The sequence below is a fragment of the Phyllobates terribilis genome, unplaced genomic scaffold (genome assembly GCF_046119375.1).
Source record: "Phyllobates terribilis strain yellow unplaced genomic scaffold, ASM4611937v1 Scaffold_7__3_contigs__length_470593459, whole genome shotgun sequence".
Taxonomy (NCBI): Eukaryota; Metazoa; Chordata; class Amphibia; order Anura; family Dendrobatidae; genus Phyllobates; species Phyllobates terribilis.
The window spans coordinates 166,050,186-166,064,011 of record NW_027362767.1 but is presented as its reverse complement, the minus strand read 5'-3'; positions in this window follow the sequence as shown (position 1 = coordinate 166,064,011).

Below are 13,826 nucleotides of genomic sequence, written 5' to 3'. Positions count from 1 at the left end.
TTCGAAGGTGTTCGACGAACAGTTCGGCGAACACATGGATGTTCGACGAACCGAACCGAACTCGAACACTACGGGGGTGGCTCAACACTACTAGGGTGTCAGTTTGAATTCCTCCCAAAATTTCATTTTTGCCAAAATCGATGACCCTTTTTGTCATTTTTGGCACTTTTTTAAAGAAGTCAAACTGACACCCCAGCATTGTTGCGGGGGTCATAACTAAAAGGCACAGCAAGTTTTATGGTGATCTGATCAAAGGGGGCGGAGCTATGACCCCCAAAGTGGGCACCCCTCCCATTGACTTGAATGGAGCGGACTGGTCCATTTTGGCATTTAATAGCTCCGCCCACTGTAGGCCAATTTGCCCCAAATTTGGTAGCCTTGTGACGCACCACTGTGGCCACCTATCCTTATTTTTTGGTGATTTTTGGACCAGTAGAACCGGTACCGCTATAAACGGCGTGGGATGAAGCTAGCGGTACCGGTTCTACTGGTCCAAAAATCACCAAAAAATAGGCGTACCTACCCCAACATGTCTTCAACAAGGTTACCAAATTTGGGGCAAATTGGCCCCCAGGGGACGGAGCTATTAAATACCAAATTGGGCCAGTCCGCCCTATTCAAGTCAATGGGACAGGGGTGCCACTTAGGGGGGTCATAGCTCCGCCCCCTTTGGTCAGATCACCATCAAGGTTGCTGTACACCTTAGTTATGACCCCCACAACAATGCTATTGTGTCAGTTTGAATTCCCCCATAAATTTCATTTTTGACAAAATCGATAAGCGACCCCCTTATGTCATTTTTGGCACTTTTTTAAAGAATTCGAACTGACACCCCAGCATAGTTTTCGGGGTCATATCTAAGAGGCACAGCAAGTTTTAGGGTGATCTGACCATAGGGGGCAGAGCTATGACCCCCCAAAGTGGGCACCACTCCCCATTGACTTGAATGGTGCGGACTGGCCCAATTTGGTATTTAATAGCTTCGCCCCCTATGGGCCGATTTGCCCCAAATTTGGTAACCTTGTGGAACACCACTGTGGCCACCTAACCACTATTTTTTGGTGATTTTTGGACCAGTAGAACCGTTACCGTTATAAACGGCGCGGGACGAAGCTAGCGATACCGGTTCTACTGGTCCAAAAACTCACGAAAAAATAGGGATACCTACCCCAACATGTCTTATACAAGGGTACCAAATTGGGGGCAAATCAGCCCAAAGGGGGCAGAGCTATTAAATGCCAAAGCGGGACAGTCTGCCCCATTGACTTGAGTTGGGCAGGGGTGCCCACTTTGGGGGGGTCATAGCTCTGCCCCCTTTGGTCAGATCACCCTCAAACATGCGGTGCCCCTTAGATATTACCCCCACAACAATGCTGGGGTGTCAGTTTGAATTCCTGCCAAAATTTCATTTTTGCCAAAATCGATAAGCACCCCCTCTTATGTCATTTTTGGCACTTTTTTAAAGAATTCGAACTGACACTCTGGCATTGATGTGGGGGTATTAACTAAAAGTCACAGCAAGTTTTATGGTAATCTGATCAAAGGGGGCGGAGCTATGACCCCCCAAAGTGGGCACCCGTCCCCATTGACTTGAATGGGGCAGACTGGTCCATTTTGTCATTTAATAGCTCCGCCCCCTGTGGGCCGATTTGGCCCAAATTTGGTAAACTTGTGTCACACCACTGTAGCCACCTAAATCTATTTTTTGGGTGATTTTTGGACCAGTAGAGCCGGTACCGCAATAAACTTCTCGGGACGAAGCTAGCCGTACCAGTTCTACTGGTCCAAAAATCACCAAAAAATAGGGGTACCTACCCCAACATGTCTTCCACAAGTCTACCAAATTAGGGGCAAATCAGCTTACATGGGGCAGAGCTATTAAATGCCAAATAGGGCCAGTCCACCCCATTGACTTGAATTGGGCAGGGGTGCCCACTTTGAGGGGTAATAGCTCCGCCCCTTTGGTCACATCACCCTTAAAGTTGCTGCACCACATAGTTATGACCCCCACAACAATGCTGGGTTGTCAGTTTGAATTCCCCCCAAAATTTCATTTTTGCCAAATCGATAAGCCCCCCCCCCCACACCCTATGTCATTTTTGGCACTTTTTAAAAGAATTCGAACTAACCCCCCAGCATTGTTGTGGGGGTCATAACTAAGAGGCACAACAAGTTTTATGGTGATCTGATCAAAAGAGGCGGAGCTATGACCCCCCAAAATGGGCACCCCTCCCCATTGACTTGAATGGGGCGGACTGGTCTACTTTGGCATTTAATAGCTCCGCCCCCTGTGGGCCGATTTGCCCCAAATTTGGTAACCTTGTGGCAAACCACTGTGGCCACCTAACCTATTTTTTGGTGATTTTTGGACCAGGAGAACCAGTACCGCGATAAATGGTGCGGGATGAAGCTAGCGGTGCCGGTTCTACAGGTCCAAAAGTCACCAAAAAATAGGGGTACATACCCCAACATGTCTTTTACAAGGGTACCAAATTGGGGGCAAATCAGCCCACAGGGGGCAGAGCTATTAAATGCCAAAATGGGCCAGTCAGCCCCATTGACTTGAATGGGGCACGGGTGCCCACTTTGGGGGCTCATAGCTCTGCCCCCTTTGCTCAGATCACCCTCAAAGTTGCTGTACCCCTTAGTTATGACCCCCAGAACAATGCTGGGGTGTCAGTTTGAATTTCCCCCAAAATTTCATTTTTGCCAAAACCAAAACCAATATGACCCCTTATGTCATTTCTGGCACTTTTTTAAAGAATTCGAACTGACATCCCCATTATTGTTTTGGGGGTCATAACTAAGAGGCACAGCAAGTTTTAGGGTGATCTGATCAAAGGGGGCGGAGCTATGACCCCTCAAAGTGGGCACCCCACCCCATTGACTTGAATGGGGCGGATTGGTCCTTTTTGGCATTTAATAGCTCCGCCCCCTGTGGGCCGATTTGGCCCAAATTTGGTAATCTTGTGGCACACCCCTGTGACCACCTATCCCTATTTTTTGGTGATTTTTGGACCAGTAGAACCGGTACCGCTATAAACGGCGTGGGACAAAGCTAGCGGTACCGGTTCTACTGGTCCAAAAATCACCAAAAAATAGGGGTACCTACACCATCATGTCTTCTACAAGGGTACCAAATTGAGGGGAAATCAGCCCACAGGGGGCGGAGCTATTATATGCCAAAGAGGGCCAGTCCACCCTATTGGCTTGAATTCGGCAGGGGTGCCCACTTTGCGGGGTCATAGCTGCTCTGCCCCCTTTGGTCAGATCACCCTCAAACTTGCTGTGCCCCTTAGTTATGACCCCCACAACAATGCTGTGGTGTCAGTTTGAATACCCCCCAAAATTACATTTTTGCCAAAATCAATAACCCTCCCCCCTTATTTCATTTTTGGCACTTTTTTAAATAATTCGAACTGACACCCCAGCATTGTTGTGGGGATCATAGCTAAGAGGCACAGCAAGTTTTAGGGTGATCTGACCATAGTGGGCAAAGCTATGACCACCCAAATTGGGCACCCCTCCCCATTGACTTGAATGGGGTGGACTGGACCAATTTGCCATTTAATAGCTCCGCCCCCTGTGGGCTGATTTGCCCCAAATTTGGTAAACTTGTGGCACACCACTGTAGCCACCTAAGTCTATTTTTTTGGTGATTTTTGGACAATTAGAACTGGTACCGCAATAAACTTCTCGGGACGAAGCTAGCGGTACCAGTTCTACTGGTCCAACAATCACCAAAAAATAGGGGTACCTACCCCAACATGTCTTCCACAAGTCTACCAAATTGGGGGCAAATCAGCTTACAGGGGGCGGAGCTATTAAATGCCAAATAGGGCCAGTCCACCCCATTGACTTGAATTGGGCAGGGGTGCCCACTTTGAGGGGTAATAGCTCTGCCCCCTTTGGTCACATCACCCTTAAAGTTGCTGCATAGCTTTGCTATGACCCCCACAAGAATGCTGGGTAGTCAGTTTGAATTCCCCCCAAAATTTCCTTTTTGTCAAATCGATAACCCCCCCCCCCTATGTCATTTTTGGCACTTTTTTAAAGAATTCGAACTAACCCACCAGCATTGTTGTCGGGGTCATAACTAAGAGGCACAGCAAGTTTTAGGGTGATCTGACCATAGGGGCTGAGCTATGACTCCCCAAAATGGGCACCCCTCCCCATTGACTTGAATAAGGCAGACTGGTCCATTTTGGCATTTAATAGATCCACCCACTGTTGGCTGATTGGCCCTAAATTTGGTAACCTTGTGGCACACCACTGTGGCCACCTACCACTATTTTTTGGTGATTTTTGGACAAGTAGAACCGGTACCGCTATAAAAGGCGCGAGACAAAGCTAGCGGTACCGGTTCTACTGGTCCAAAAATCACGAAAAAATAGGGGTACCTACCCCAACATGTCTTCTACAAGGCTACCAAATTGAGGGCAAATCAGCCCACAGGGGGCGGAGCTATTAAATGCCAAAGTGGGCCAGTCCACAGCATTGACTTGAAATGGGCAGGGGTGCCCACTTTGGGGGGTTATAGCTCTGCCCCATTGGTCAGATCACCCTCAAACCAGCTGTGCCCCTTAGTTATGACCCCCACAACAATGCTGGGGTGTCAGTTCGAATTCCCCCCAAAAATTCATTTTTGCCAAAATCGATAATCCCCCTTATGTCATTTTTGGCACTTTTTTAAAGAATTCAAACTGACACCCCAGCATTGTTGTGGGGGTAATAACTAAGAGGCACAGCAAGTTTAAGGTGATCTGACCAAAGGGGGCGGAGCTATGACCCCCCAAAGTGGGCACCCCTCCCCATTGGCTTAAATGGGGCAGACTGGCCCATTTTGGCATTTAATAGCTCTGCCCCCTGTGGGACAATTTGCCCCCAATTTTTTATCCTTGTGGCAAACCACTGTGGCCACCTACCCTATTTTTTGGTGATTTTTGGAAAAGTAAAACCGGTACTGCTATAATTGGCGCGGGACGAAGCGAGCGGTACCGGTTCTACTAATCCCAAAATCACCAAAAAATAGGGGTACCTACCCCAACATGTCTTCTACAAGGCTACCAAATTGGGGGCAAATCAGCCCACAGGGGGCGGAGCTATTAAATGCCAAACGGGCCAGTCTGCCCCATTGACTTGAATGGGGCTCAGGTGCCCAATTTGGGTGGTCATAGCTCCGCCCCATTTGGTCAGATCATCCTCAAACTTGCTGTGACCCTTAGTTATGAACCCCCACAACAATGGTGGGGTGTCAGATTGAATTCCCCCCAAAATTTCATTTTTGCCCAAATCGAACCCCCCCCCCCCCCTTATGTCATTTTTGTCACTTTTTAAAGAATTCAAACTGACACCAGCATTGTTGTGGGGGTCATAACTAAGAGGCACAGCAAGTTTTAGGTTGATCTAATCAAAGAGGGCGGAGTTATGACCCCCCAAAGTGGGCACCCCTCTCTATTGACTTGAATGGGGCAGACAGGTCCAATTTGGCATTTAATGGCTCCGCCTCCTGAGGGCCGATTTGCCCCAAATTTTGTATCCTTATGGCACACCATGGTGGCCACTTACTCCTATTTTTTGATGATTTTTGGACCAGTAGAACAGGTAACGCTATAAACGTCGGGGGACGAAGCTAGCGGTACCGGCTCTACTGGTCCAAAAATCACCAAAATATAGGGGTACCTAACCCAACATGTCTTCTATAAGGGTACCAAATTGGGGGCAAACCAGCCCACAGGGGGCGGAGCTTTTAAATGCCAAATTGGGCCAGTCCGCCCCATTGACTTGAATGGGGCAGAGGTGCCCACTTTGGGGGGTCATAGCTTAGCCCCCTTTGGTCAGATCAACCTCAAACCAGCTGTGCCCCTTAGTTATTAACCCCCACAACAATGCTGGGGTGTCAGTTTGAATTCCCCCCAAAATTTCATTTTTTCCAAATTTGATAATTTGTCATTTTTGGCACCTTTTTAAAGAATTTGAACTGACACACCCGTATTGTTGTGGGGGTCATAACTAAGAGGCACAGCAAATTTTAGGGTGATCTGATCAAAGGGGGCGGAGCTATGACCCCCAAAGTGGGCACCCCTCCCTATTGACTTGAATTGGGCGGACTGGTCAATTTTGGCAATTAATAGCTCCGCCCTCTGTAGGCCGATTTGCCCGAAATTTGGTACCCTTATGGCACACCACTGTGTCCACATACGCCTATTTTTTAGTGATTTTTAGACAAGTAGAACCGGTACCGCTATAAATGGCTCAACACGAAGCTACCGGTACTGGTTCTACTGGTCCAATAATCGGCAAAAAATAGGCATACCTACCCCAACATGTCTTCTACAAGGCTACCAAATTGGGTTCAAATCAGCCCACAGGGGGCGGAGCTATTAAATGCCAAAACGTGCCTTTCCGCCCCATTGACTTGAATGGGGCATAGGTGCCAACTTTGGATGTCATAGCTCCGCCCCCTTTGGTCAGATCACCCTCAAACTTGCTGTGCCCCTTAGTTATGACCCCCACAACAATGCTGGTGTGTCAGTTTGAATTCCCCCCAAAAATTCATTTTTGCCAAAATCGATAATCCCCCTTATGTCATTTTTGGCACTTTTTTAAAGAATTCAAACTGACACCTCAGCATTGTTGTCGGGGTCATAACTAAGAGGCACAACAAGTTTTAGGGTCATCTGACCAAAGGGGGCAGAGCTATAACCCCCCAAAGTGGGCACCCCTCCCCATTGACTTAAATGGGGCGGACTGGCCCATTTTGGCATTTAATAGCTCTGCCCCCTGTGGGACGATTTGCCACAAATTCGGTATCCTTGTGGCAAACCACTGTGGCCACCTACCCTATTTTTTGGTGATTTTTGGACCAATAAAACCGGTACTGCTATAATTGGCGAGGGACGAAGCTAGCGGTACCGGTTCTACTAATCCAAAAATAGGGGTACCTACCCCAACATGTCTTCTACAAGGTTACCAAATTGGGGGCAAATGAGTCCACAGGGGGCGGAGCTATTAAATGCCAAAACGGGCCAGTCTGCCTTATTGACTTGAATGGGGCAGGGGTGCCCACTTTGGGGGGTCATGGCTCCGCCCCCTTTGGTCAGATAACCCTCAATCTTGCTGTGCCTCTTAGTTATGACCATCACAACAATGCTGAGGTGTCAGTTTGAATTCCCCCAATAATTTTATTTTTGACAAAATCGATAAGCCCCCCCCATGTCATTTTTGCCACTTTTTTAAAGAATTCGAACTGACTCCCCAGCATTGTTGTGGGGGTCATAACTAAGAGGAACAGCAAGTTTTAGGGTGATGTAACCAAAGGGGGCGGAGCTATGACCCCCCAAAGTGGGCACCACTCCCCTTTGACTTGAATGGGACAGAATGGCCCACTTTGGCATTTAATAGCTCCGCCCCCTGTAGGCCAATTTGCCCCAAATTTGGTATCCTTGTGTCTCATCACTGTGGCCATCTGTCCTATTTCTTGGAGATTTTTGGACCAGTAAATCCGGTGCCACTATAATTGGCGCGGGACGAAGCTAGCGGTACCGGCTCTACTCGTCCAAAAATCACCAAAATATAGGGGTACCTACCCCAACATGTCTTCTACAAGGGTACCAAATTGGGGGCAAACCAGCACAGAGGGGGCGGAGCTATTAAATGCCAAAGTGGGCCATTCCACCCCATTGACTTAAATGGGGCAGGGGTGCCCACTTTGGGGGGTTATAGCTCTGCCCCTTTGGTCAGATCACCCTCAAGCTTGCTGTGCCCCTCAGTTATGACCCACACAACAATGCTGGGGTGTCAGTTTGATTTCCCCCAAAAAAATCATTTTTGCCAAAATCGATAAGCCCCTCTTATGTCATTTTTGGTACTTTTTTAAAGATTTCGAACTGACACCCCAGCATTGTTGTGGGGGTCATAACTAAGAGGCACAGCAAGTTTTAGGGTGATCTGACCAAAGGGGGTGGAGCTATGACCCCCCAAAGTGGGCACCCCTCCCCTTTGACTTGAATGGGGCAAACTGGCCCAATTTGGCATTTAATAGCTCCGCCCCCTGTTGGCCGATTTGCCCCAAATTTGGTATACTTGTGGCACACCACTGTGGCCACCTACACCTATGTTTTGGTGATTTTTGGACCAGTAGAACCGGTACTGCTATAAACAGCGCGGGACGAAGCTAGCGGTACCGATTCTTCTGCTCCAAAAATCACCAAAAAATAGGGGTATCTCCCCAACATGTCTTCCACAAGGTTGCCAAATTGGGGGCAAATCAGCCCACAGGGGGCGAAGCTATTGAATTCCAAAGCGGACCAGTTCGCCCCATTGACTTGAATTGGGCAGGGGTGCCCACTTTGGGGGGTCGTAGCTCCACCCCCTTTGGTCAGATCACCCTCAAACTTGCTGTGCCCCTTTACTTATGACCCCCACAACAATGCTGGGTTGTTAGTTTGAGTTCCTCCCAAAATTTCATTTTTGCCAAAATCAATAAGCCCCCCACCACCCCACTTATATCATTTTTGACAATTTTTTAAAGAATTCGAACTGACACCCCAGCATTTTTGTGGAGGTCATAAGTAAGGGGCACAGCAAGTTTTAGTGTGATCTGACCAAAGGGGCGGAGCTATGACCCCCCAAAGTGGGCACCCCCCCTATTGACTTGAATGGGACGGACTGCCCCAATTTGGCATTTAATAGCTCCGCCCCCTGTGGGTTGATTTGCCCCAAATTTGGCATCCTTGTTGCACACCACTGTGGCCACCTACCCCTATTTTTTGGTGATTTTTGCACTAGTAGAACAGGTACACCTATAAATGGCGCTGGACGAAGCTAGCGGTACCTGTTCTAGTGGTCCAAAAATCACAAAAAAATAGGGGTACCTACCCCAATATGTCTTATACAAGGCTACCTAATTGGGGGCAAATTAGCCCACAGGGGGCGGAGCTGTTAAATGCCAAAATGGGCCAGTCCGCACAATTGAATTGAATGGGGAAGGGTTGCCCACTTTGGGGAATCATAGCTCCGCCCCCTTTGGTCAGATCACCCTTAAACTTGCTGTGCCCCTTAGTTACGACCCCCACAACAATGCTGGCATGTCAATTAGAATTCCCCCCAAAATTTCATTTTTGCCAAAATCGATAAGCCTCCCCCCATTATGTCATTTCTGGCCCTTTTTTAAAGAATTCGAACTGACACCCCAGCATTGTTGTGGGGGTCATAGCTAAGAGGCACAGCAAGTTTTAGGGTGATGTGACCAAAGGGGGCAAAGCTATGACCCCCCAAATTGGGCACCCCTCCCCACTGACTTGAAAGGGGTGGACTGGACCAATTTGGCATTAAATAGCTCTGCCCCCTGTGGGCTGATTTGCCCCAAATTTGGTATCCTTGTGGAACACCACTTTGGCCACCTACACCGATTTTTTGGTGATTTTTGGACCAGTAGAACCGGTACCGCTATAAACGGCGAGGGACGCAGCTAGAGGTACCGGTTCTACTGGTCCAAAAATCACCAAAAAATAGTGGTACCTACCCCAACATGTCTTCTACAAGGCTACCACATTGGGGGCAAATCAGCCCTCAGGGGGTGGAGCTATTAAATGCCAAAGCGGGCCAGTCTGCCCCATTGACTTGAATGGGGCAGGGGTGCCCACTTTGGGGGGTCATAGCTCCACCCCCTTTGGTCAGATCACCATCAAACTTGCTGTTCCCCTTACATATGACCCCCACAACAATGCTGGGGTGTCAGTTTGAATTCTCCCAAAAATTTCATTTTTGCCAAAATCAATAGGCCCCCCAACCACCTTATATCATTTTTGGCACTTTTTTAAAGAATTCTAGCTGACACCCCAGCATTGTTGTGGGGGTCATAACTAAGAGACACAACAAATTTTAGGGTGATCTGACCAAAGGGGGCGGAGCTATGACCCCCCAAATTGGGCACCCCTATCCATTGCCTTGAATGCGGTGGTCTGGCCCAATTTGGCATTTAATAGCTCCGCCCCCTGTTGGCCGATTTGCTCCAAATTTGGTATCCTTGTGACACACAACGGTGGTCATCTACCCCTATTTTTTGTTGATTTTTGGACCAGTAGCACCGGTACCGCAATAAACGGCGCTGGACAAAGCTAGCGGTACCGGTTCTACTGGTCCAAAAATCAACAAAAAATAGCGGTACCTACCCCAGCATGTCTTCTACAAGGGTACCAGATTGGGGGCAAATCAGCCATCAGGAGGCGGAGCTAATAAATGCCAAAGCGGGCCAGTCCGCCCCATTGACTTGAATGGATCAGGGGTGCCCACATTGGGGGTCAAAGCTCCGCCCCTTTGAACAAATCACCCTCAAACTTGCTGTTCCCCTTAGTTATGACCCCCACAACAATACTGGGGTGTCAGTTTGAATTCCCCCAAAAATTTCATTTTTACCAAAATCGATAAGCCCCCCCATGTCATTTTTGGCACTTTTTTAAAGAATTCGAATTGACACCCCAGCATTGTTGTGGGGGTCATAACTAAGAGGCACAGCAAGTTTTAGGGTGATCTGACAAAATGGGGCGGAGCTATGACCCCCCAAATTGGGCACCCCTCCCCATAGACTTGAATGGGGGGGACTGGCCCACTTTGGCATTTAATAGCTCCGCCCCCTGTGTGCCGATTTTCCCCAAATTTGGTATCCTTGTGCACACCACTGTGGCCACCTACCCCTATTTTTTGGTGGTTTTTGGACCAGTAGAACCGGTACCGCTATAAACGGCGCGGGACGAAGCTAGCGGTACCGGTTCTACTGGTTCAAAAATCACCAAAAAATAGGGGTACCTACCCAACATGTCTTCTACAAGGGTTTCCAATTGGGGGCAAATCATCCCACAGGGGGTGGAGCTATTATATGCCAAAATGGGCCAGTCCGCCCCATTGACTTAAATGGGGCAGGGGTGCCCATTTTGGAGGGTCATAGCTTCGCCTCCTTTTGTCAGATCACCCTCAAACTTGCTGTGCCCCATAGTTATGACCCCCACAACAATGCTGGTGTGTCAGTTTGAATTCCCCCAAAAATTTCATTTTTGCCAAAATCGATAAGCCCCCCTCCTTTATGTCATTTTTGGCACTTTCTTAAAGAATTGGAACTGATACCCCAGCATTGTTTAGGTTTAGTGGTTTTCTTTTATTCCTTTTTATTTTATGTAATTGTATATAATGTATAGTTTGTTCCCTTTTTGTATCATCTTGTATATTTTTTATAAACACTGCCTTTCTTTCTGGATTAAATATTTACATTTAGTTGCTCTATTCCTCTTGCTATGAAAATTACAACCCTGAACCCATATGCTCCTTGTAATAGTTTGCCCCCAGTGACTGTAATTGGGTATACACATATATTCCATGCATTGGAATCGGAGGTGTATCTACCACACACTCACTGTTAGTTCCCCAATAACCGGCCTAGTATTGGAAGCAGCTGCGGTCTCGCCATTAACTCGTCAGCCAATTGTGTAATTGTTCTGACGATTGGAGGCAGCGGAGTTGCGTTCCCCTGACAACTGGTAACCACGGTTGGAATCTGTGTGATCTCTCTTGTGTTATCTGTGACATGTGACAGTGTTAACAGTGGTGGGATCTACGAGACCCCCTGGCTGTGTATTCCTGACAATTTGTGCTGGCATTTTCTAATAGATTGTGCCTTGGAAGTTGTGTAGTTGTAAAGAGACTGCCTGGTGTCTTATTCTTTGCTACCCTTAGAGGGTAATCCCCAATGCAAGGGTCGACTTGCAAGTAGAAAAGTAGAAAAAAAAGTTTTCTATTTGGCTTATTAATTTATTTTTTGGGGTGCTGGTTCTCATTGAAGATCTCAAACAGGTATGGAGTCTTACAGGCAATATGCAATTATAAAAAGTGTCCTAAACAGCTCTCTTCTGAGAAGGAAGAAAACTGTCACCTATTGTGGGTGGCTACCCTTTAAGGCAGGGGTGGGGAATCTCAGGCCCACTGGCCATTTATGGCCCTCAATAACCTTTTATCCAGCCCATGGGCAGATTCACAGTGACCGCAATGCTTGGTACGTCAGCTGTATTTTGACGGTAGCCAGCCCTTTAATTTCTTTTTGCTGTGTGAGCAGTGTTCATTACTGAACGTTGAGGAGCATGCAATCAGAGATTTTGTCCAGACACAAGTGCCAGCGTCAGGACGTACTTTGTGGGTGGAATTAGCGCTCAATTTGTACGGCCCCCAAAGGATGGTATAAATATTCAAATAGCCCTTGGCAGAAAAGAGATTTCCCACAAATGCTGTAAGGCAATATCAGAACCATAGAACCTTGAAACATAACTAGAGATTTTAGCAAAATCAGGATAACTTTCAAAACAAAGAGACAACCATTTATAGACAGCTGTTTATGAGATCTAGCCCCTTCATCAGCCAGTAAAGTGTGCTGCTATTGCTCTTGAGGATATCTGGCTGTTCCCATCAGGTGATGAGATTACAGTCAATCACAGCGGTTGAATCGGAGCTGGCCACCCCACGTGAGCGTAATGAGGATTGAGGAGCAAGTGGGCTGCATTTGAACTCTCACACGCTGGCGCGCATGCACCAAGTTCAACCGCTGTGATTGGCTGTAATCCAGTCAGCTGATCGAAACTACCGGATATAAAACTTAGACAAACAACACACTTAGCCAAGCCCCCTGAGGAACAAAAGATGAGAAACGTTCATTGGGGATTCGAGTCGAGGTGCTGCAAGGATCTAAGCAATGGGTACTTACCTGTTATAATTTATGCCTAGTAGTGATGAGCGAGCACTAAAATGCTCGGGTACTCGTTGTTCGGGTCATGCAAATTGGAATACTCAGGTGCTTGACCCGAGCAACGAGCCCAATGTAAGTCTATGGGAAGCTCGAGCATTTTTCAGGCTGCTCCCCCTGGCGGTCTGCAGAGGGCCTAAAAATTGCCCAAATCGATGGGAACAGTGTTCAAATTACATGGGAACAGCATGAGGAAGACGCCTGGAAGCATCTCTGACTCCCAGATCACTGCTGTCAATAATGTTGTCAGAATATTACGCCACTTTTACAGACTCACAATAAAACATACGAAAACAAAACCAAAATGGATTTTCCTGGGAAATTTGTTAAGGAACATCCTTTCCAGGTTAATAACTTGTATATAAGGCAAAATCAATAACCAAAAACAAAAATACTCCTCCACGACTTGGGCTATGTTCACACGTAGCGTTTTTGATGCATTTTTGCACTTTTGCATTGCTTTCAACCAAGACAAATGCATTCACCAGGAAATGTCATTTTAACATTTTACAACCTTATCTGGCCATGTGGTGTGTGACACATCATCAGACACATGCACACAATGCTTAAAAGACATGGGAACAGCATGGGGAAGACCTCTGAAAGCATCTCTGACTCCCAGGCCACTGCCTAAAAGTGTGCCCATCATAAGTGATCCTTGGCGCATGCGAAGATGCCTCCCGCCATGCACCTGTCATTGCAGACTTGCAACAATCACCGTCCACGTCCTTGTCCCACTGCAGCGTTCAGTTGTCCCTACCCCATTCCTTGAAATGCAAGTGCAAGTATGCAGGCAGTCACCCACCCACCCACAGGCTGCAATACTATACTGCCAAATTTTTGACAGCTGCTTGCACTTGAAATGTGGCCTTTTAGGCTCGTGGAGGCGGAAGCTTTTCACAACCTCATGCCGGCGGTGGCCGGGTGTCCATACTCAGTCCCTAGCCACCACTGTTTCTCCCAGTGTCGCCTCCGCCTTCCACAAGCACGGGTCCCACAACATTACCCGTGCCCTCCCCAGTGCACTTACTGGGAAGGA